General features: G+C 40.1%; 1 protein-coding gene across 12 annotated transcripts in view; it reads left to right on the top strand.

Moving 5' to 3' along the window:
* Positions 1 to 24,112, top strand: part of COLEC10 (collectin subfamily member 10) — a 450,751-nt gene that overhangs the window by 49,908 nt on the left and 376,731 nt on the right. For 9 of the 12 annotated variants that reach the window (XM_021090569.1, XM_021090566.1, XM_021090563.1 and 6 more), the window contains 2 exons: positions 9,174 to 9,278; positions 22,139 to 22,208. The gene's annotated coding sequence lies outside the window, so the exon portion shown is untranslated. The remainder of the gene's footprint in view (positions 1 to 9,173; positions 9,279 to 22,138; positions 22,209 to 24,112) is intronic. The other 3 variants (XM_021090573.1, XM_021090571.1, XM_021090572.1) reach the window with 2 other exon arrangements.

The raw sequence follows: 24,112 nt of genomic DNA, 5'->3' as shown, positions 1-24,112 counted from the left end.
TAACCATCCCAGCACATTACTGATGCAATAAATAATTCCACAAATTATCTGGTACAAAGATCTGGCTCTTTGAACACACTGCATTTAAAAGGGGAAAGCTCCAAATCTACATACCTAATTATACAGCATGATCATTTCTGTCCCTAATTTCTTAATCAAAACAGTTATTAGCAATACAAATAATAAAGGAAATTGGATTGTGAAGGAAATAAAGCTTAGTGACTCTAAGATCAGATAGCTGGTTTTAGCAAGTCAGGTTGAAATTGGACTTTATTTTATTATTCAAATAAATAATGAAACTACCTTGTCATAAACCTTTTCAATTTTAAGGATAAAGCACTAGGTATTTGTTTTCTTTGATGCAAGTTTTGCATGTGTTAAAATACAAAATTCATTTGAGTAAACTTTAAAGATCTTGGATTTATTCAGTGATTCATGAATCAGGCAGCATCTAATCTAGCAAATAGAAAGGAACTCCAAGGAGCTATACAAAATGTAAGACTTTTATAGGCAGAAGGGATCAGAAACAAAAAGGTTATACTAGATAAAAAAGTGAGTTGGTTATTGCAAGGTCCCTCATCTTTAGGGGATGACAGGTGTCTATCAAGCAGATTTCTTGACTAGTGCTGATCATGTGATTCCTGATTGACTTGTTTAAGATTCCATCCATGGGAGAGTCAAAACTATAATTAGGTATGGATTTAGGGAAATGGGACTTAGCATAAGTGACTCCATTTTGGACCTATTGCTCTTATTTTTAAAACACGAAATTCATGAGTAGCTAAGAGATTAAATTGTTATGCATTTTAACAGAATGACCTATCGCTTCACCCCAAATTAGGGGCAGTGCTTTTGGGAATATCATTTGTGAAACTGGTTTTTGGTAGATTCAATCAAATGTGTTTCTTTGAGTTCCTATTGTGGCTCTGTGGGTTAAGAACCCAACGTAGTGTCTATGAGGATGCGGGTTCGATCCGTGGCCTCCCTCAGTGAGTTACAGATCTGGCATTGCTGTAAGCTGCAGCATAGGACACAGATGCGGCTTGGATTCAGCTGAGGCTGTGGCAGTAGGCTTGCAGCTGGAGCTCTAATTCAACCCCTAGCCTAGATATTTCTATTTTGGTTGTTTATATGGCTGGAGTCCCTAGAGTTCACCTATTTTAACTTTATTCAACCGCAAGCAGTGCTTTCTACTCTCCTAAGAGTTCCAAGTAATTCATTGAGAAGAAAAAAAGCAGTACTTGGGAGAATTATAAATAAAGTTCTACCAAGGTAAAGATTGGCAAATGAGCCTTTGTCAGCTCCTGCCTCCAAGACAGTCTTACTCTGTGCTGTGGGGGCTGGCGAGATTCACCGGGCCTGTGTCTCCAATGCAAAAAGCATCTCTGCTATTGAGATTTCTAGATTGTACATATCAGGTCTATAAATATTAGTTTTAAAATTTTGCCCTTAAATATCACATGTCACAGTTAATATTCTGTACAAAATCTAGCTATCTGCTTTGCAGTATTTGCTGTTGGAACTTTATTAATAAATTTGAAGCTTGTGTTTTCCTTGTGTATGAATTTTATCTGGAACACTATGCTCAAACCAATAAGGGAAAAAAAAATAAGGGCCATTCATTGATTGATACAGTCTTAGCAATGTAAGATATTACTGAGATAAATGTTATCCTAATGTGATGTGCTTCATCTTCTGTTTAGCATAGCAGAGGAATGTGTCACTGTCTCTTGGGGGTACAGAGTTTCCCCCTTATTGAAGAGCTAGCAAAACAAGATATCAAGGATACTGAAGAAGCTTCCTCTATTGGTGAGAGACTCAATGGCGGTACATATCTACTTGGCTGCCCATTGCAACCTCTCGGGAACTTTACAAAATACTGATGCCCAAGTCCTAGCCTCAAGGATTCTGAATTGATTGACTGGGGGTAAGGCTTGGTCATTGGGAATTTTAAAAGCTTCTCAAACGATTTTAATGGGCAGACACAATTGAGAAGAGCTGTTTTAAAATCACTTCTGAGGTTAGAGATCACCTCTAATATGATTCTATAATTAAAAAATCAAATCTGGTTCTATGCATTTTAAAATATGCTCCCTAAGAAAACCCTGGATCTGCAAAATAATCTACAAAGAGATTCTGTGGTCAGCTAAACTTGGGAAATGTTACATATCTGATCAGTTTGCCTTGACATGTTAAAGACAACAGTAAAGACACTTGTTCTATCAAGTGTTTCCCAGAATTTGTAACCAGAATCCTCATTTTCTATAACAGCTGTTATCGTCCCCTGAAACCAGCATTCTGTGGTCTACATGTAAGTGTTGTTGATTTGTTTCTGAACTCTGTGTTTAAAAAAAGAAATTCCCTTGGAGCTTCCTTGTGGTGCAGTGAGTTAAGGATCCAGTGTTGTCACTGCAGTGGCTTGGGTCGATGCTGTGGCATGGGTTTGATCTCTGGCACAGGAACTTCCACATGCCCGGGTACAGTCAATAGAAAGAAAGAAAGAAAGAAAGAAAGAAAGAAAGAGAGAAATTCCCACCCTACCTACTTATCTATACATTACACTGCAAAATTCACTAAGCTCTTATTTGTCACACAATCATATACTGGTAATTATTATATCTGCGTGCCTGTTGAATAAAGTGCACGTTAGTATGAACCTTGCTGGAGATACCTTTTCTCTAGGGCCATTCCCTTTAATCCAGGTGTTTATTAGCACAGAGGGCCTGGTATTAAGTCTATCCATCTTCAGTGTCCTAGTGACGACAAGCAGGGAAAGGCTACCAGTCTGGTTTGAAAGTTACCATCTCACCAAGGACTTAAATCTCCTTTAACTGCACTCTGTCTTCCGCTTAAGTCATGGATCCCTTGTCTTAAAAGCTCTCTCTGTCTTAAAATGTCTTAAAATCTTGAAAACATTGTGGGAGGTGTTTCTTTGCCCAGGAGGAGAGCTGGAGGATTTGGGACGTGGAAAGAGTGGGAAATGGAGTGATCGAGGTTGTGGAGACAGAGCCGAGAAAGGGGGGTTTACTCACAAATGAGAGTTAGATTGAGGGGCCGGGAACATGGCCTGGAGGCTGGAGAAGGCAGCAGACATGTCATTTATCATTTCTCCTTGGGTAGAAGTGAAGATGTGACTAGAATACACACCAGAAAGCAAAGCTACTGTGCCGTTCGTTTCCCATCTCAGGTGTTGTCTTATTTGGTTTCTCGGCTGAATGCCAGGATGGCCTCTTCCTACACTCATTTTCTTCCCTTGGCTTCTGTACCTCTGTGTGTCTTCTCATTGCTTTTGCCTCGTGACTTGCACTCTTCCTTCCCGTCTCCCTCAGGCCGGTGCAGATCTTCTGGCTTTTTGCTGCTATGGTGGCCTCTACCCACTTATTTCCATTATGAAACCAGCTCCAGGTGATGGAAAGCTTTCATTAGTTTTCTCCTAAGCGAATTTTCTTTATATTAAATATCTAAGTAAATAATATTGCTTTATATTTACTGTAATACCCTTAAGAGTAGGAAGCATACTGTTCATTTGTGTCTCCCCAGATCATGTCAGACACTTAACAAATGTTTGTTACCCAAAGTTGATTGATTAATCCCATAAACACTCAGAGGCTCTAATAGGGACTCTAATTGGAGTTAAGGCCAGCAAGAAACACCACCAAAAGGAATAATGACTTACGTTTCTAATGTGCACATACCTTTTGTCACTTAGAAAGGCCACTCTTTTTGGTTATAGAACTGATTAATATTTCTTACAGAAAAATTTTAAAATAAAGAACAAAAACAATGCACAAACCTACCACCCCAAAGTAGCCATTGTAAAGAATGCTGAGTTTTTCCTTTCACAGATAGGGGTCTATCCATCTTATCTGTTTAAGTAATACTTATAAGCGAATTTGGAACATGCTGAAAAATATGATTTGTACCCTCTTTCATTCAATGCTATATTCTTTCATTTGAGAAATATTTAGAGGGCTTTCTATCATGTGCAATTTTAAGTTCTAGGAATACATTAGTGACTAGTATCATGAATGTTTTTCTGAAAAACTGATTTTTTTTTTTTTTTTTTTTTTTAGTGGGTGCACCTGTGGCATTTGGAAGTTCCCAGGCCAGGGGTTGAATCTCAGCCACAGCTATGACCTACCCTGAAGCTGTGGCAATGCCGCATCCTTTAACCATTTAACTTGGCACTTGGCCGGGGATTGAACCCTGTGCCTCTACAATAACCCAAGCAGCTGCAGTTGGATTCTTAACCCACTGTGCCACGGCTTAATAACTTACTAATATTTCATATTTTAGGTTAACTCTAATGTATTTGCCAGGTTTCTGATTTGTTACCATTTCACACTATTATTTTAATCTTGCGACAGGCATCCATGCATCTTTGTGTTCTTCTCTGATCACTCAAGATAGAAAGGTAGTTAGTGCGTTATAAGGCATGAACTTTTTAAAAATTGTTTAGAGGTGCTTCTGTGAAAGGTTATGATAATGAATAAACCTTGCCCCCAGATAGTGTATGAGAATGTCCATCTCCTCCTGCCACCGTTCCTGGTATTAACTTGTACTTTTATTGTTAAATATATTTGTCTGCCTAGTTATTGCCCCATAATAGGATGTTTTTATTCCAGTATATCAACCTTCGTACTCTTATATGAATAAGTAATCTTCGTTTTTCCATTAATTTGTGTTGATTTTCACTGAATGTAACCATTCAGAAAATACAGACTTTAAAGGAAACCTCTGAAAACCTATTTTTTTTTTTTTTTTTTTTTGTCTCTTCTAGGGCCCTGCCCATGGCGTATGGAGGTTCCCAGGCTAGGGGTCTAATTGGAGCTATGGCCCCTGGCCTACACCACAGCCACAGCCACGCCAGATCCACGCCAGATCCTGAGCTGCGTCTGTGACCTACACTGCAGCTCACAGCAGTGCCAGATCCTTAGCCCAATGCGCGAGGCCAGGGATTGAATCTGCAACCTCAGGGTTCCTAGTCGCATTCGTTAACCACTGAGCCACAACGGGAACTCCCTGAAAAACTATTTTAAGGGTTTTCTTTTAAGGATCTAAGTTGTCCAGTCATCCCTCAGCACTCACAGGGGATTTGTTCCAGGATGCACCATGGATACCAAAATCCCTGGATGCTCAAGTCCCATAGTCAGCCCTCTTTCTCTGTACCCAAGGTTCTGCATCCCTGGATTCACTTGTGTCGTACTGTATGTATTTGTTGAAAAAAATCTGCATCTAAGTGGACCCTCTCAAATTCAGACCCTGTTGTCAGAGGGGCAGCTGTATTTTAGCCTCCTGGCAGAGCTCCCGGGGTTTTCCGAGCGGCCTCTTGCTGGTTGTCTTCCTCGGTTCACATATTCAGTTCAGGTGCTGTCTTTTAGTAGAGGTACATTAAGCAAAGCAGATGTTCGGTGAAAGTCAAGTGTCCTTCAAAGAGGAATAACAGCACCACAGGGGCTCCCTTTGAGTGTGAAACCTTCTCTAAGACTCAGCATAATAATTTGTTGGGAGAATCCCATCGCATCAGTCTCTGCAAGAAAAAGAACAATCCAGCTTCACCTAGATGAGCGTATCTGACAGTACTGGCCATTGCAGAATGCTGTCTCTTTTTATTTAATTAAATTAAATTAATTAATTAATTAATTTATTTATTTATTTATTTTTGGTCTTTTTGTCTTTTTAGGGCTGCACCCGCAGCCTGTGGAGGTTCCCGGGCTAGAGGACTATGCCACAGCCACAGCAACGCAGGATCTGAGCAGCGTCTGCAACCTACACCAGAGCTCACGGCAACGCTGGATCCTTAACCCACTGAGTGAGGCCAGGGATCAAACTCGCATCTTCATGGATGCTAGTCAGGTTCACTAACTGCTAAGCCATGATGGGAACTCCATGTCTCTGTTTTTAGAATATTAATTGAAAAGGTCCAGGTGTTGTCAGAGAGAAACAGTTTTAATCCCAATCATTAATTAATAAGATGCTTATATTTCTGAAAGCAAGTGATAAATTTATTGAAAAGAAGACATATCCAAGGACAAGGATTCATCAATTGTTAATAAAATGTAATGTAAATGAAATGCTATTTAGTTTAATTAATGGGAAATTTAAAATAGCTTTTTTTTTTTTTTTATCAGTGAGGGTCACCATGTGAAGGGTGCAATAGAAAATTAAAGGGAGTTCAGCTGGTCTTAAGAGCAAAGCTTCTTTGCTTTTGGTACAAAAGGTGGTATGAGTGGATGACTCTAGCTTTACAGCTTCTTTTTATTTGTTCTTTTCTTCCTATAGTTTGCTTACTTGCTTCCATGATGATACACCCCTTAGAATTTATTTAATTTTTTTTTTCTTTTTACGCCTGCACCTGCAACATATGGAAGTTTCCAAGCTAGAGGCCGAATCAGAGCTACAGCTGCTGGTCTATGCCACAGTTACAGCAACACCAGCTCTGAGCCACACCTGCGACTTATGCTGCAGCTTGCAGCAACACCAGATCCTTAACCCACTAAGTGAGGCCAAGAATCAAACCCACATCCTCACAGAGACTACGCTGGGTCATTAACCTGTTGAGCCACAAGGGGAACTCTTAACTTCTTTTTCCTGTTGCTTCTACCATGTGATCCAGAAATCAAAAAGCAGATCTACATAGGGTAAATCAAGGTTTCTCAACCTCAGCACCAGTGGATGGATGGTTCTTTATTAAGAAGGGCTGTCCTGTGTGCTGTAGGACTTCAAGCAGAATCCATGGTCTCTGTTCACAAGATGCCAGCAGCCTTTGATTCATCTCTTGGCAGGTCACCTTCCATTGTCTACCTGACAGCCATAGTGGTCTTTCCTAAAAATAAGACCTTGTCACTTTCTATCTTAACATTCAAATTTTTTCTCATGGCTCTGTAATTAAAATCTGAATTCCAGGAGTTCCTGTTGTGGCTCAGCAGTAATGAACCCAACTAGAATCTGTGAAAACTCAGGTTTAATCCCTGGCCTCGCTCAGTTAAGAATCCATCATTGCCATGAGCTATGGTGTAGGTCACAGATGCGGCTCAGATCTGGTGTTGCTGTGGCTCTGGCATAGGTCGGCAGCTACAGCTCTGATTAGACACCTAGCCTGGGAACCTCCATATGCAGTGGGTGCAGCCCTAAAAAGACAAAAAAAAAAGAATCCAAATTTCTTTCGGCACCCAATAAGGCCCTCCACAGTCTTGCCCCGGCCCGTTCTCTGACCTCATAGGCCACCTGATGTCCTTTCCTCACTCTTCTACATTTATCCTGGTTAAAGTGACCACCTCCAGAAGCCTTTCCTGTCCATCTATGGATGTAACCCCTCCCTCCTTCCCATCACTTCATTATGTCATCTGGTTTCTTTTCCCTGTAAGTCCTTATTACAACCTGAGATTGCCTGATATCTTTATTCACCTACCAATTTATTGTCTTTTCCTAAGCACAGTAGAATGTAAGCTCCATGAGTGCAAAAGGCATTTCTCTTTTGTTCACTACTCCCTTCCCAGGGCCTACAACAAACCCAGTACTTTCTAGGCCCTCTAAAAATATACTATGAATGAATGAATACATTAATGGGTACTTACAGGCAGAGCTATTTTCTAGGTATATGTATTTTCTTTCTTTCCCTATTCAAATTTAACAATTCCGTAATATTTCAAATAGTCAAACAGATACAGAAAATAACTTCAGTATCGACTCTCCCGACAATGTGATCTAGAGGTACAAAGGGTGAAGCGGGCCATGATGCATTTGACAGAATCTGTGTGCACTTGCCTACAATATTTTACAAACAGTTGAAGACTTTTTCCAGTCGATATAAAAATCCACACATACGATTAAGTATTCATCGAGGGTGTAGTACCGAAGAGAGTCAGATTCATTTTCCACCATCGAGGGGCTCACAGTCTGGTGGATGGGCAGGCACAGATTAGGAGACCATCAAAGATGGACTGATAAGTGCTTCAGTGTGAAATGAAGCATGAGGGGCTAGGGGAGCACTTAAGAGAAATTCTGGAACAGACAGGAGCTGGAGTATGTGTGTTAGAAATCAGGGAAGCCTGACTGGAGTTCTGACTCTCAAAGGGCCCTCGGATGTGTTTCGGAGGAGAGTCACTCCACGTGGTTCGTGAAAGGAGTGTGCTGATGTACCCCGCCTCACCAAGCGGGGGGGGAGGTCGCTGCTGGCAACTGGCTGTGCTCCATGGCCCCAAGAGCCTCCACATTTGGAAGGCCTTAAGTTCCCTCCCTTCTTTCGTGTCCCATTATGCCTTGATAGATGTGCACCTCCTAGAGTTCCCTACTTCCAAAAAACCTTCTGAGCCAATAGAGAAAAAAAAAGTTGGTTTTGGGGAACTTCCAGACATGTGGGGATTGCCATTGATTGCTTTCTTACGGCAACAATGAGGCAAATCTCCACTGTCTGGTAGTAGTATAACATTGAGGTTCTGCCCTCAATGATGATAAGGATTGTGCGTGAGCATTCCCTTTCATTTTTGAGTATGGCACTATTTTTTTTTTTTTTTTGGTCTTTTTCTAGGCCCCACCAGAGGCACATGGAGTTTCCCAGGCTAGGGGTCTAATCGGAGCTGTAGCCGCTGGCCTACGCCACAGCCACAGCCACGTCAGATCTGAGCCACGTTTGTGACCTGCACCACAGCTGATGGCAACGCTGGATCCTTAACCCACTGAGCAAGGCCAGGGATCAAACCTGCAACCTCATGGTTCCTAGTCGGATTCGTTAACCACTGAGCCACAGTGGGCACTCCAGTATGGCACTATTTAATGTGGGGGCAGTGGGATTTTCAGGTCTTTTCTGCAATTCCAAAAACTAAAGTTTGAGGGGTGGCTAAGAAATGGAAAATCGTATAAGAGTATGTTTTTAAAAAAAAAAAAAAAAAACTGAGGGGGAGGAGTTTGTGACCTGGTGAGTCCAGCTCATTAGTTCTTCAGTTGAGTAGTTGCTCAATATGGCTTTAATCGATTGGGTGTTTCAGGGAACAGCAACCAGGATAGTCAAAATTGTAATTATTCCATTGCAATTACCCAAGAACGCAAAAGGCAAATATCTCTCAGATTAATTTAATATGTGAGAGGTAGTTCATCCTCTTGTTGATGGGAGGGGAGTTGGGCAGACGTTATATTATGCACTCTTTCCTCAGTTGTTTCCCATGTGATTTCAGATACGTCTAAGCCACTGAGATATTGTTAATTGGCGAAGACAGATGCAGAGAGGAGCTCAGACAGAAGGAGCTGAGATTTTCTATTCCTCATCTGAAGGTGCCTGGGTAATTATCCTAAGATTAAGACCCTTCCCTCTCCCCTTCTTCTGCTTTGGATTTTAACTATCCAAAGTAGACTGTAAGAGTGATTTGTTTATTACTCCCTTTCCCTCTCACCTGTTTTCTTTGTCTTTTCTTTTTCTATTTTTTTTTAGGTTCTGTGCCTATAGTGGTGCACCAAGATGGTTTTTGTGGTCTTTGCGTTTGTTGTTGTTAGTTGAATTTGTGTAGGGTTTGTTTGTTTGTTTGTTTAAACTGCTTTAATGATGCCATGCATCCCCCACAGGCAAAATACTCACACTATCTGCAAGGCTGGGATTGGGAGTCAGTGATAAGGAACATCTTCCCCAAGGATTAAAGAGATCCACTTACTAGGCTGTTTCTACCCCTATGGACACAAATGTCAAATTCTGTATTGCTGGTGGCATTTGAAATGGTATATGCACAGTTCAGGAAGCATAGCTGTTTACCCATTAATCACGCTGGGCCACCAGTCAAAATATTTTCTCTGCAAAAATGCCTTTCCTATTTTGTATCAATTAATATTGGATGGAACTCAAGAATCACAGTTAATCTGTGGCAAAGCTTTTATTTGCTGTCAGGCATGCAGACATGAAAAATGCTCAATGCAATATTTTAATTAATAAAAATATGCTGAGAAGTGTATTTTTCTGAAGTAGATTTTTATTACACTTCATTACATTTCCAAATTTAATGGACACATATATTATGTCCTGTCACCATGGGAACCGCATCAAGGCAGGCTTTTTATAGGCTGTTGGATGTCGTTATAAAACTCTCACAAAGACAAAATTGTTTCTTGTAAGTTTAAAAGAAACTGTGCTCATTTACAGTATGTATAATTTACTGCAGAGCTTGAGGCAATAGAGAAGGTCTTTATTTGATTTAGACACTAACAGTTCTTTTTATGAAGCTCTTAAGTTTTAATTATTTCAGGTCTCTGTTCATGAAGATATAACTTAGCCTATTATGAAAGTAAATAAAAAACACAGAAACTTTGTATAACTTAAGACAAAAAAATTTATAACTTTTAAAAAGCAAAACACTTTTGAAAACAAAAATTTCCAAACATATAAAAGTAGGAACTTCAGTGAACCCCAATATCCAGCTTCAGTAACCATCATTGTTACTGTACTTATTTTATCTTTCCCCATACCATCATCACTGTTATGGGCGAAGTATTTTATTTTATTTTTATTTATATATTTATTTTTGCTTTTTAGGGCTGTACCCGCGGCACGTGAAAGTTCCCAGGCTAGGGGTTGAATTGGAGCTACAGCTGCTGGACTGTGCCATAGCCACAGCAATGTGGGATCTGAGCCATGTCTGTTACCTACACCACAGCTCACAACAACACTAGATCCTTAACCCACTGAGCAAGGCCAAGAATTGAACCCTCATCCTTATAGATCCTAGTTGGTTTCGTTAACCACTGAGCCACCAAGGGAACTCCCTATGGTTGAAGTATTTTAAAGAAAATCTCAGACATGATATCATTTTACTATCAAATACTTTGGTATGCATCTTAAAAAAGGAAAGGGGCAAGAATGGTGTCCACATGGTGAACAACTTTCTATATTCAACTAAAAATGTCATGAAGCAACATGACAAAAGAGAGAGCAGCCACATAGATCATATCAACAAACATAACAGGCTTACTTTACTTATTACAAAAAAAGAAAAGAAAAAGAGAAAGGGTTTTCATATTGCCTCTGAAAGCAAAATCTGGCTCTCTGTTGTTTAAAAGGGACATACCTAAAAGTTATTCCAAAGGTCAAAAATAAAAGGTTAGGCAATTGCTGTTAAAACAGCATAGGTTGGAGGTCCCACTGTGGTGCAGTGGGTTAAGAATCTGACTACAGGAGTTCCCGTCGTGGCGCAGTGGTTAACGAATCTGACTAGGAACCATGAGGTTGCGGGTTCGGTCCCTGCCCTTGCTCAGTGGGTTAACGATCCGGCGTTGCCGTGAGCTGTGGTAGGTTGCTGACGTGGCTCGGATTCCGCGTTGCTGTGGCTCTGGCGTAGGCCGGTGGCTGCAGCTCCGATTCAGCCCCTAGCCTGGGAACCTCCATATGCCGAGGGAGCGGCCCAAGAAATAGCAACAACAACAGCAACAACAACAACAAAAAGAATCTGACTACAGAGGCTCAGGTCACTGCTGCAGAGGTGGGGTTTGATCCCTGACCCAGCACAGTGGGTTAAATGATCCTACATTGCCACAGCAGCTGCAGCTCAGATTCAGTCCCCAACTTGGGAATTTCCATTTGCTATGGGTGCAGCCATTAATAATAATAATAAAAAAAGGCCTAAGTTGATATAGGCAAGATAGAAGTAAGGCCAAAAATATTAAAATAGATAAAAAGGGATGTTTTATAACACCACAGGCTGAAAATCACAAAAATGCAAAAGCTGTCGTTACCTCTTCCTTCAATAATACCAATGACTTTCAAAAAAACAGAAATTACCAGAGATGAGAAATAGAGACACACTAAAAGTAGGAGATTTTAATATGCTGTCTCAATCCTGGGAAAATCAGAGGACAAAACAGCAATAAGCATAGAGAAAACTCACCTAACATAATCAATAAAATGCAACTAATAACTGAATCGAAATTTGAACCCTGATAACAGAGGTTCTGCCTTCCTTTCATGTGAGTCTTTGGAACTGAGATTAGTGACATGATGGGAAAAAGGAAAAGAAAAAGGCATACAGTTTGCCCTGGCTGAACATTCTGCATCACTTTCAAAGTCAGAAAGCGTGTTCACTTTTCCTACTCAGAATTATTTATGTATTTTCCATATGCCATTCACATGGCCCACCCATTCCAAACAGAGATTTATTCTAGCGATTTATGATTTTCCATATTAAAAGTCAGGGTTGGTGCTGATTTTTACATCAGGCAGAGCTTGAAAGATTTCCTCAGTGATTTCCAACTTTAACCTGCAAGGAACTATCCAGTTTAGCCTCATAAATGCCTTTTTTAAAAGCAGGAGAACACTGAGGTTTCACTATCAGGATGATTCCCCCATCAGTCACAGCCCATGCCCAATAAGTGCACAGAGCCTCCTAAACAGACAGGTATGCAGGTCTCTTTAAAATTTTTTTAAAATTGAAATATAGTTGATTTACAATGTTGTGTTAATTTCTGTACAGCAAAGTGATTCAGTTGTACATACATACGTATATATATATATTATTTTTCATATTCTTTTCCATTATGGCTTATTATAGGATATTGAACATAGTCTTCTGTGTTATACAGTAGGACTCTGTTATTTATTCATTCTATAAATAATAGTTTGCATCTGCTAACCCCAAACTCCCAATCCTTCCCTCCTCCTTGGTCTTTTTAAACAAAGTGAAAGGTTAACTGGTTTCTTAGGGGTATTATTTTCTTTCTTTCTTCAGACTCTGCCTCTTCACAGAAAAAGATATTTAGAATAGAGGTTTTGTAGCCTGATTTTCCTAGGAATGCGGCACTTGTTTAAATGTGTAGTTGATCCTTGAACAACATGGCACTGACCCTCCTAGGGATCGAAAATTCTCGTAAAATTTATAGTAATCAATCGTTGTATCCAGGATTCCTTCTTTCAGTGGTCCCTCCATATCTAGGGTTCAATATCCGCGGATTCAACCAACCCTAGATCTTGTAGTACTGTACTTACGGGTCTTATTATGATATTTACAAGTCATATTAGCTTATTCACTGTAAGTAGACCCGTGCGGTTCAAGCTTTGTTTAAGGGTCAACTGAACTGTCTTTAGGATTTTTTCAGTCTCTAAGGTTTAGCATTATTTTCTGCTCCCAGTTTTTGTAAGATGCATTGAATATGAAGGAGTTGTAGGGAGCATGGTTTACACCACAGCAGCCAGTATTGGTTGTAACAGGATCACAAATGGGGACCAGCAATCTATAAAATGGTAAAAAGCCTGTGGGTGCATTATGAGAAATGCATAGACATTCAGAGTCAGTTTACTTAAGTGGCTGGCTGCTCTGCTGGCTTGGCATTTATTCATTTGTTTATTCTTGTGGGTTTTTTGTTTGTTTGTTTTGTTTTAATACCTGGGGATTGTGAACTACTGCAGTTGACATTTGCAAATGTAGCAAGGAAAATAGCTATGAATGTGGATTTTTGGAGTCAAATTGTTTTAGAAATTAGAACCACCTACTAGCCATGTGACCATGGCAATTCACTTAAGCTTCATATTCACCACCTGTCACATGGGACAGTGTACAGTACAGTGGTTCCTCGAGCAACACAGTTGTGAACTGCACAGGTGGATGTTTTTCTCTAAACGTGAACTACATGATCTGTGATTGGTTGAATCCCAGGATGTGGGATCAAGTATATTGAAGGGTAGGGGTCACGTTATATGTGGGTTTTCAACTGTGTGGATGGTGGATGCTTGGTGCCCCAACCTCCACGTTGTTTGAAGATCAGCTGTAATAATACCCACCTAATGGAGTTGTGAGGATTTCACTGAAGAATTTTTTAGAAATGCTTGGTATAGCCCTTATATACATTAAGCATTCTGTTGATGCTAGAAAGTCTCACTAGTAGGAACGACAGTGTTGTAATAATTAATATTTAATTAATTGAAGGGAATGAGAAACTCCTATGTTACTGAAAGTCTTGAAAATTTTTATTTACTTTTAATTGTGGTAAAAAGCACATACCATGAAATTTACCATCTTAACCAATTTTTAAGTGTACAGTTCAGTAGTGTTCCACAGAGCTCCAGAACTTTTTCATCTGGAAAAACTGAAACTCCCTGCCCATTAAATAAGACCTTAAAAAAAAACATTTTAAAAGAACAATTTTAGATTTACTAAAAATTATAAAAATAGTACAGAATTTATGTATACCCTTCACCCAGTTGCTCCTGTTATTAACATGTAATGATAATTATGGTACTTTTGCTATGGTTAATGATATTGGTACATTGCTATTAACTAACATCCGTATTTATTCAGATTTCCATAGTTTTTGCCTAATGTTCCTTTTCTTGTCAAGATCCCATCCAGGGTTCAACATTACATTGCATGTCTCTTTAGGTTCCTTTTGGCTGTGGTAATTTCTCAAAATTTCCTTCTTTTTGATGACCTTGACAGTTTTGAGGAATCTGGTATTTTTTTTAATTTTGTTTTTATTATAGTTGATTTACAGTGTGTGTCAATGTCTACTGTACAGCACAGTGACCCAGTCACACATATATTTACATTCTTTTTCTCATACTGTCTTCTGTCATGTTCTGCCCGAAGAGACTGGATATAGTTCCCTGTGCGGTACAGTGGGACCTCAGGGCTTATCCATAGGAGTATTATATTTTGTATTTTGTAGATGGCTCTTTATTTGGGTTTTGTTTGATGTTTTTCTCATGATTAGACTCAGGTTAGAGGACATCCTATCAATGACATCCCTATTAATAGAGATCACCTAGCTAACATAGTATTTGCCAGGATTCTCCACTATAAAGTTAGAAATGTTTTCATTTGCAATTCTCTAATGACAAATGACATTGAGAATCATTTCCTATGCTTACTTATCTTCTGTATACCTTTTTTTCAGGGAAGAGTCGCTTCAGATCCTTTGTCCATTTTTTAAAATTGGGTTGTTTTCTTAGTGTTGAATTTTAAGAATTCTTTGAATATTTCGGATATAAGTCCTTTATCAGATACGAGTTTTCCAAATATTTTCTCCCAAACTCTAGCTTGCCTACAGCTTGCTTTTCAGTCTCTTAAAAATATCTTACACACAGCAGCAATTTTTAATTTTAACAAACTCCAACTCAGTGTTTTCTTTCATGGATCATGCTTTTAGCGTTGAATCTAAAAACTCACCGCCAAATACAAATTCACGTAGATTTTCTGCTTTGCTCTTTTCTAGACCTTTTATAGCTTTGCATTTTACATATAGGCTTGCCATTCATTTGGAGCTACTTTTTGTGAAGGGTGCAAGGTCTGTGTATAGGTTTTGTTTGTTGGTTTGTCTTTATGAATTGGGTATCCAATTGCTCTAGCACTTTTGAAAAGACTATCTTTTCTCCATTGCTTTGCTCCTTTCATTGTGCTCATTTAGTTTGAAATGCTTTTCCATTTCTCTTACAGACTTCTTTGATCCATGTGTCTTTTGGAAGTGTGATGTTTAATCTTCAAATATTTGGGAAATTTTCCAGTTATCTTTCTGTTCTTGGGCTCATATTTTAATTCCATTGTGGGATGAGTACATACTTTATAGGATTTCTAGCCTTTTAAATTTGTCAAGGTATATTTTATGGCTCAGGATGTGTCGTGTCTTGATGAAAATGGAAGTTTTAAAAACAGGTTTTGTTTAGTTACTTTATTATTTCAAGAGAAACATACACAGATAGAACATTTTCACTATTGATAGACCTGTTAGAAAAACGTTTTTATCACTCTGAAACGCTCTGGCCAGTATCTCCTTTATGGGATTGGAACAACTGGTTTTGTAATATGAGTTTCAATAGTGTTATGAATAATTTTAGTAGAGGAAGCAGCTGCACTTATTGATCACCTTCTATGTTCCGAGGCCTGTGCTTGCCCCTTAAGAATCTCAATTCTCATAACAATCCTCTAGGATGGATGCCTTTAATACCTTCATGCTGCAGAGATGGGGAAGTCAAGGCTCAGAGAGCCATGGAACTTGCCTGGTCACATGTCGGATAAGTGGCAGAAGCAGGACATGAACCTTGATGAACCTGATCCTGGGTGTACTTGTTCCACTGTTTTCCTGGCACATTTTTTTGGACATTATCACTGCTTAAAACATTATATTCATGATGATAAACTTCTTTTTCTTTAATATCACCTCTTGAAACTTCCTTTACTAATTTATTAAATATTATTTGATCATTGAATACCTGCCAGACCCTAGAGCAAACCAGAGATGGTCTTGCCATAAAGAAGCTTATAGTACAACAAAGCAAGAGAAATTCATCAAGGTCCACAAGAATGAATGTGGGCTTAAGTAAAGCCATAGCAGTACTCAAAACTGGTTGGACTTGATGTGATGTAAACAGGAAATGACTCAGCTTCTACTGTTTCCGCCTTTAAACATTTTTGACAGACTTCCATCCTTATGCAAAGAAGGTATCTTTGGCATGTCCCAGAAGTTTTTAATTGAAACTTTTATAGAGACGGTTTTAGCTTTAATCAAGTTAGAAGAAATAATACAAGGAGATCCCATGTACTCTTTTCTCAATTTCCCCTAACGGTGGCATGCAAAACTATAGCACAGTATCACAAATAGGATATTGACATTGATAAGGGAGAGACATTCAAGGGTCAAGGTCTTAGTGAGACTCTGATTTTTTTTAGTCCATAATGTGAACAGGTAATAACTCGATCAAAGTAAAAGAAAATCCCAAACGAACCCCTACCTCCATTTCTTTACATAGATGTCATCAGAAATAGCAGTCATTTTGTACTTTATCAGAAATATTCTATTTTACTCTCTTCCTCTGTTTCCTTCTTCATCCACCTTCTTCAAATGGATGCACGACCGTGTAGTTGGCTAAAAATATAAAATGAGATGGCTGTATATAGGTAGTACCTGAATCTGTGACTTTACCTTCATTTTCATCAAGGCCTTGAAAATAAGAAGGAAGATGTAGGAGCATTAAAAAATATAAATACTCATCCTTGTCAGAGCTTTCTAGATATATTCTTTCAGCGCGGCAACCAATTTGCAGACGAGGTGACTATATTCATCTCTCAGCCAATTCAAACCAATTTAACAAATAGAATTTTATGAGATTTTGTCACAACCTTCACCAAAGGCCAATTATGAAACATCTACTTCATTTCCTTCAGTCATTGATTTTCTAATTTGTTGGCAAAAAAACCTGTGACTCCAGTTTAACATGATATTTTCTTTGTAAGCTCATCTTATCTTTTGCTTATGATCCCATTGTGTTCTAACTGTTTAAAGATTTTTCATCTTATTATATTTGTTTCATTACATCGCTAAGGTAGAGTTTCTGAATTACAATGGCTAGCTCAGCCCTTCTTACCTGCTCTGTGGAACAATACCACATCTGTTTTTCTCTAATCTTGTGGTGTGTCTTGAGTGCTTTGTTTAAAGATAATTATAAGCAATTCGATAGATGTTTGCTAATTTTCTTACTATGATAGGGTGTATATCATCTAGACCAAATGTTTATGTTCGCATTTACTCTAAGTACTCCCCACCTGCATTTTGCCAATACTTATTTTGCAGTGTCTCCATTATTCTTATTGTACAAGTTTATTTTTCTAATTTGACTTGGTAAACAGGAGTTGAAAAATGACTACAATCATTCAGCTAAGTTTAGACTCATAATAATTTAGTATTCTATCTTTTTATTAGCAGACCTGTCTTCTGTAGAGTTTATATTTCTCCCCTGGTATATTTGTTTAATGCTTTTTTAAAATTCCATTTTCTTTTTTTTTTTTGTCTCTGAGTAGCATTAATTTTGTTCTGGATTTTTACTCACATGATCAATTCTGGCTTAACAGAGCAGGTATTTTTCCTCTTTCTTTTGCTGTCCCTCTCTGTGGGACCATAAAGCAAATTATAGACATTAATTTTTATGACGTGGAGGCCAAAGTTAACGAAAACTGTCAATAAAAATTATACAAATGACTTAATCATTTGCCTTGATAAGAACTTATGCTTTTAAATCCTGGCCCTTTTAAATTCTATCTGCAAGTATGAAAAAACCTTCACTTGGCACAAATTAGGCATTGTAGGAAAATACTGTGGCATTTAGTACATTAGGTAACTGAAGTCAGAGAAAAATGAAGGGTAGGAAATTAATCCACATGTAGATATCATGACACGGAGCCTGGGATCTAAAAGTTAGAAAGCACAATGCATGATGAGGGCGTGAGAATTCGTTTCTAATACAAATATGTAGTGATTAAGACACCCTCCATGTATAGAGCCTTGCTCTGAAACAAACATCTCACCAGTTGTGCACATGATCTCTTGCTTCTCAAAATGAGGCTGATAAAAGTGGAGCATTGCCCGAGGGTACCACCCATGCTACCATACAAAGAAGGTGATAGAGGCTAACAGTATGATTGACCAGAGCCTTTCCTCTGGTGGTTGGACTTGGCCTTCTTCCTAGACCATTGCATTTGGGGAATGCGAATATGACTCTGGGCAGAGAGCTGCCGCTGCTTCAGTGCAGAGTATAAGTGTCGGCCCAGGGGCCTTAAACACCTGGGTACTTACTGGGGGCCCACTGAGAATCATTAAACATATTGAATGGGCGTATCACATGGTCAGAGAAGCTAAACCTTCTTCAGTCATGTTCCCATCTCCCAAACAAACAGAGTTTGGGTTTCTGTAGCAGTCAGACTTCAGTCAGAATCTCTAGTGTTTGTGTGTACACACAGACACACACACATATTTGTTTTAAGGATTTGGCCATATGCAATGTGGAGAGCTGGTTGAGTATTTTTCTAAGGTTGTTGTCTTTGCATCTGCTACTGGAGATTGATGTCCACAGGTCCTGCACTCCTGAAGGGAAGGTGGACGTAAAGTGGGGTCGAGCAAGATGAAGCTGGAACCATACTTCTGAGCTGGACTAAAGTTGGTGTCTATTGTGGGTACCTGTGATGTTAGCAGTGTGAATGCTCTACAGAACATGGGACGAAACACGGATCTCCAGTCCATTTGTCGAAAGTGCTTCTACTGAAGAGATTGACTCTATCTTTGTTGTTTGCTGACAGTTCCCATTTCTCACCACTCTCCCTTCCCCTTTGCCCCACATCTGGGCAGGCCGGTAAGAAATCCTGGAAACGCCCTCCTCTGGTACTTGTGGACGTTCAAACCATGTAAGCCTCAGCCGCTGTGTCACTCCCACAGAGCTGGAGGATTTAGTGAAATGTGGAAGACCCAGCCACTATCTCATACCAACAAGGCGCCCGATAACAATGTGTGTGAAAGGACTACCCTCCAGATTTCTCATAAGAATCTCCCTTGTGGTCTAGCCTAACCCGAAACATACAGGAAAAGGAATTTGGGGAAATGTTGATCAGCCAGCCAACTTAGCACATTGCAAAGCTACTGTAGCTCCCCTTTGATGTCTTTGTTCTGATTCCATTACCTTTTTTTTTTTTAAAGTTTTCATTCTTTATTTAATTTTAATTTTAATTTTTTTTTGTGTTTTTAGGGCTGCACCTATGACATATGGAGGATCCCAGGATAGGGGTCCACTCGGAGCTGTAGCTGCCAGCCTATGCCATGGCCACAGCAGTGCCAGATCTGAGCTGTGTCTGAGACCTACATCACAGCTGAGGCCAGGTATCAAACCTATGTCCTCATGGATGCCAGTCAGATTCGTTTACGAGGAACCACCACAGGAGCTTTTTTTTTTTTTTTTTTTTTTGGCGTTTTAGGGCTGTACCCGTGGCATGTGGAGGTTGGACTGAATCGGAGCTGCAGCTGCAGCTGCCAGCCACAGCCACAGCCACAGCAACACAGGATCTGAGCTGCATCTGCAACCTACACTGCAGCTCATGTCAATGCCAGATCCTTAACCCACTTAGCAAGGCAAAGGATTGAACCTGCATCATCATGGGTACTAGTTGGGTCTGTTATCACTGAGCCACAATGGGAACTCCCCCATAATCATTTTGTAACTGACCTAACCCAATACATGATGTACAGTTCTTAGCATCTCCTCTTTTTTCCCCTTAAATGAAATCCTATTAAAGCCTCTAGCATAAAGTCTTGTACATGCAGAACACTTAAAAGTTGGCTTAGGAGTTCTTGTCATGGCTCAGCAGTTAACAAACCTCACTAGTATCCATGAGGATGCATCTTCAAACCCTGGCCTCACTCAGTGGGTTTAGGATTCAGCACTGCTTTGAGCTGTGGTGTAGGTTGCAGATGCAGCTAGGATCCTGCGTTGCTATGGCCATGGCATCGGCCAGCAGCTACAGCTCTGATTCAGCCCTTAGCATGGGAACTTCCTTAAGCTGTGGCTGCGGCCCAAGAAAGACAAAAAAAGAAGTTAGCCTAACATTCTGTTATCACTGAAAATCATTTTGCAGGGCTGATCTTTCCCATCAATCACTTAAGAAGGCTCTTGATTTTCTTGGCCTTGACATCCTCCAAGGGTAGAGTTGAGAAAGTGTAGAGGAATTTGCAGCCATGACAAATCTGGTGAGCTGCCACAGAGTAAAAGGATTCTGATTCCTAACAGATGCAGATTTCCAATGCAAGAAGTCCATGGGGCCAGGTATCTACTGTCCATTTTAAGTGTGTTTTTCATGGGATGTGTAAATCTGTGAGTTTATTACATTCTCCTTCATCCCCTTTGTTCTAAGTTAAAACAGGTTTTATTATCTGGATAGCTCTTCTACTTGTTTTTCTTAAGTCCTTCATCCCTTTTTAACTTGGTCCTTGGTTCTCCTTTCTGCCCTCTACTCTGATTTTCTGGTGCAAGACTTAGTGTACTTTGGGTTTTATTTTAAAGGATCCAGGTCTATTAATTTTCTCAAGTACATTTCAAGAGCAAAACTGGAAACTTGGAAAAGGGAAACTAATGTGCAGAAGTTTAATGAAATACTGGCAGCAAGATAATCCCTTTTTAAGGTGATTTCCAGTAGAGGGCATGTTGAACAATATGCAGAAATACAAGTGTTGTTTTTCAGAGGTGCACAGGTGGTGCTGTGATGCAGCAGGTCAGGTCCCATGGAAGCAGACTGCGAGATGATCAGCACTTAGGGTTTTTCTCAGGGAGTGCTCTTGGGATCAGCCTATGGAAGGAAAGAGAAAGAAGCAGGATTGCACAGAGAGGTCAGGTGGAGATGGAGTCTCTGAGAGGCTGAGCCATCCTAAAGGGGTTTTCTCAACATGGCCTGACCCTCCAGAACTATCCCTACTTGGGGTGAAGGTCCTTTATAGGCTTGTGTTAATCAGTCATTGGGAGAGTGTTTCTCTTCAAGCTCAGGGAATCCCTGGAGGGTGCGGACAGGTGAGAACTGTTGGCCAACACCATTCCCAGCAACCGGGGGACTAAGACCTTTATTCATGATGAGGAATCTGAGCAGTGCACCCCCATTTCCTAGAACCTCTGAAAGGAGTGTTTATGGGGGACCATTTTCTAGAAATGCTTTTTTTTTTCCCTACCCTATTATGGAATATTGTCTACTAACCCAAAATCCAGAACCTATATCATTTGTGGTTAAGGGAATAAAACCATCCTAAAAGGTGCCTTTCATATTTTTTTATGAGTTTCGTGGTCAATGTCATATTTTTCTTATAATGTCTTTGTATCATAGTCACATAGCCATGCCATCCTTAAAAAATTATTGAAAAACAGGACTTTTATAGACTCTGCCCAGGGGAAAAGACCATTTTTCTGCTCTTAGTCATACTTCTGATTCCCAGTCAGGTTTAGATGAACCGAGTGGATCTCCAGAGCCTGAATGGAGGAGATAAAAAATCACAGAAATGATCTTCCGTCTGCCCGTCCACTTGCATCTCGTCTGCTCTCTGCTCTGTGCCCTGGAAGGCTGGTCCTAAGGGCTCCATTTCCCCACCACCCTTCTGGCTTCTTCTCATTGGGTTCAGCCAACGGGAGACAAGAAGGAAGTGAACATGTTGGGGGGTGGGAAGAGAGTGGGAGATTTCTTCCCCGTGGGCCCCATGTGTCAGTGCCACCTCTTCTGCAGTAGCGTGTCCTGTGACTGCAACCCAGCCATGTAGTCCCTCCTCTACTTCCAAGCTCTCACTCACTCAGCTCTACCCTTGGGCCACCACGTTCAGGGTTAGAATGGCAGTTAAAGCCCTCGATTTACTTTAAATCATCACTCTCTTTGTTACATAGGTTCCAGGAGATCCACCCCGGAAACCTGGCCAATTAGCTGTCGATGTCGCTCAAGATCAAAACACCACCTGTGAGTTTTTATAGTCTAGCAGACACTCATATTTTCTAATTATGATCTGTTGTTGGAGGGTGAGAGTAATAAACCCACATGCAGCAGAGAGGGTTGGCTGTGGATCCTGAGGCAACAGTTTATCATCATTAGCCGAGTTGAAAAGGCAGGTACCAAGAAAACTTGGAAGGTCTCCTGCAGAATTAGTGAGGATGCCTGCCAAGCTCAGGCACTCTGACTTCTGCACACCTTTCTCTGGGCTGCCTGCAGCCAATTCTCTCATACTTTGTGCAGGTCATACCCACCCCCTCCGGCAACTTTCTTCATCGCTGTTTGTTTCCTGATAACAGCTGTTATTATTTAGTGACAGAGTGAATGATTGGGAAGAATATATATAATAGGGGATTTAAGTGACTCTTTTCTCCCCTCCTAACCTATGACAAAGGAGCCGGCACTATGTTGCTAAATTTCTGAATTTTCTAAAACTGCAAGTGAGGAGTGATTGATTGATTGAAGTATAATTGATTTACAATATTGTGTCTCTTTCAGGTGTACAGCATAGTAAATTCAGTCTTTTGTATATTACATTTCATTATAGATTATTTTAAGATATTGGGTATAATTTCCTGTGCTATATGGTAAATTCTTGCTGCTTCTCTGTTTTATGTATCTGTTAATCTCTACTCCTAATTTCTCCCTCCTCGCCTCTCTCCTCTTTGGTGACCAGAGTTTGTTTCTATGTCTCTGAGGCTGTTTCTGTTTTGTATATAGATTCACTTGCATTTTTTTATTGCACCTATAAGCGATATCATATAATATCTGTCTTTCTCTGACTTATTTCACTAGCATATTATTCTCTAGGAGCTTTTAACGTTTGGATCTGTTCAGGAGGATTAACTGTTGGTTTCTCAATGGAGGAGGGGGATGTGGCCAGTGTTTGTTTGGGCAGAGTTAAAGTGGCCTCTGTGACTAAGTACATGGTCAAGGCTCTCCTACATCTCAGTGGAGAGAGGGAGGATGTGGAATCAGAGTCTAGGGGGATAACTCCTAGGAGATGCATCCTTGAGCTTGGTCAGGCCAGCCATGCTTGGGAGGACAAACTGAAATACTTGATAAGCTCAAAATACCCCAACAGTGGTACCAGTGTGGAAGAATTTGAGAGAGAAGACATTTATTTATTTACTTATTTTAATACATAAAGAAAAAATATCTACTTGGAACATTAGAACTGTGGTTTTATAGCTATTTCTTTTTATACTAAGTAGGTTGATTTTAAGAATATTTCAGGGAAATAAGATAGGAGGTCCCTAGACGTGTAAACGGCTCAAGTGGGGAAATACTGAGTATTCCAGGGGCACAATTATAGAGGTGACAGCCACCAAGACCTGGACTCTCTCCCAGTATTTCAGCCACAAATTCCTAGGATTCTTCTATAATACCAGGAGTAGAGGGGCCAAACATTTACTGAAGAATTGAATTTCTCTCTAACCAGGTAGATGGAGACTTAGAGCAGATATAATCTGATTTAGAAAAATAAAGCATGTGTGTTGGGTATTCTCCATGTTCTTCTACTAATTTTTTCTGTCCTCTCTCAGCCTTGCTCTACAGCCTGTGTGGCTATATCCACAGGCTGCATGGCTCTCTGGCTTTAATTGGCTTCATCCAGTGCCAGATTTAGGTGGAAAGAGAGAGAGGTCCCCAGGACATAGCGATGCCCTCCTTAAGTTCTGTGCCTCCTCTGGATCCTGAGTTCACCATAGGATGGAGGAGAGTGAGGATCGGGTATTTATTCTCCCACCCTGGCTACTGGGTTGCTCAGGGCTGGTTGTGCTCTTTCATGGAGGCAATGGTTCCTATTGGGTAGGGCTCTCCAAAAAGGGTCTTTCTCCAGGTTCCCCGAAGCGTGGTCCTCTTACTCCTTTAAG

This window comes from Sus scrofa, chromosome 4, assembly GCF_000003025.6.
Source record: "Sus scrofa isolate TJ Tabasco breed Duroc chromosome 4, Sscrofa11.1, whole genome shotgun sequence".
NCBI classification, from domain to species: domain Eukaryota; kingdom Metazoa; phylum Chordata; class Mammalia; order Artiodactyla; family Suidae; genus Sus; species Sus scrofa.
The sequence above is the reverse complement of the archived record's forward strand: the minus strand, read 5'-3'. Positions and strand labels throughout refer to the sequence as shown.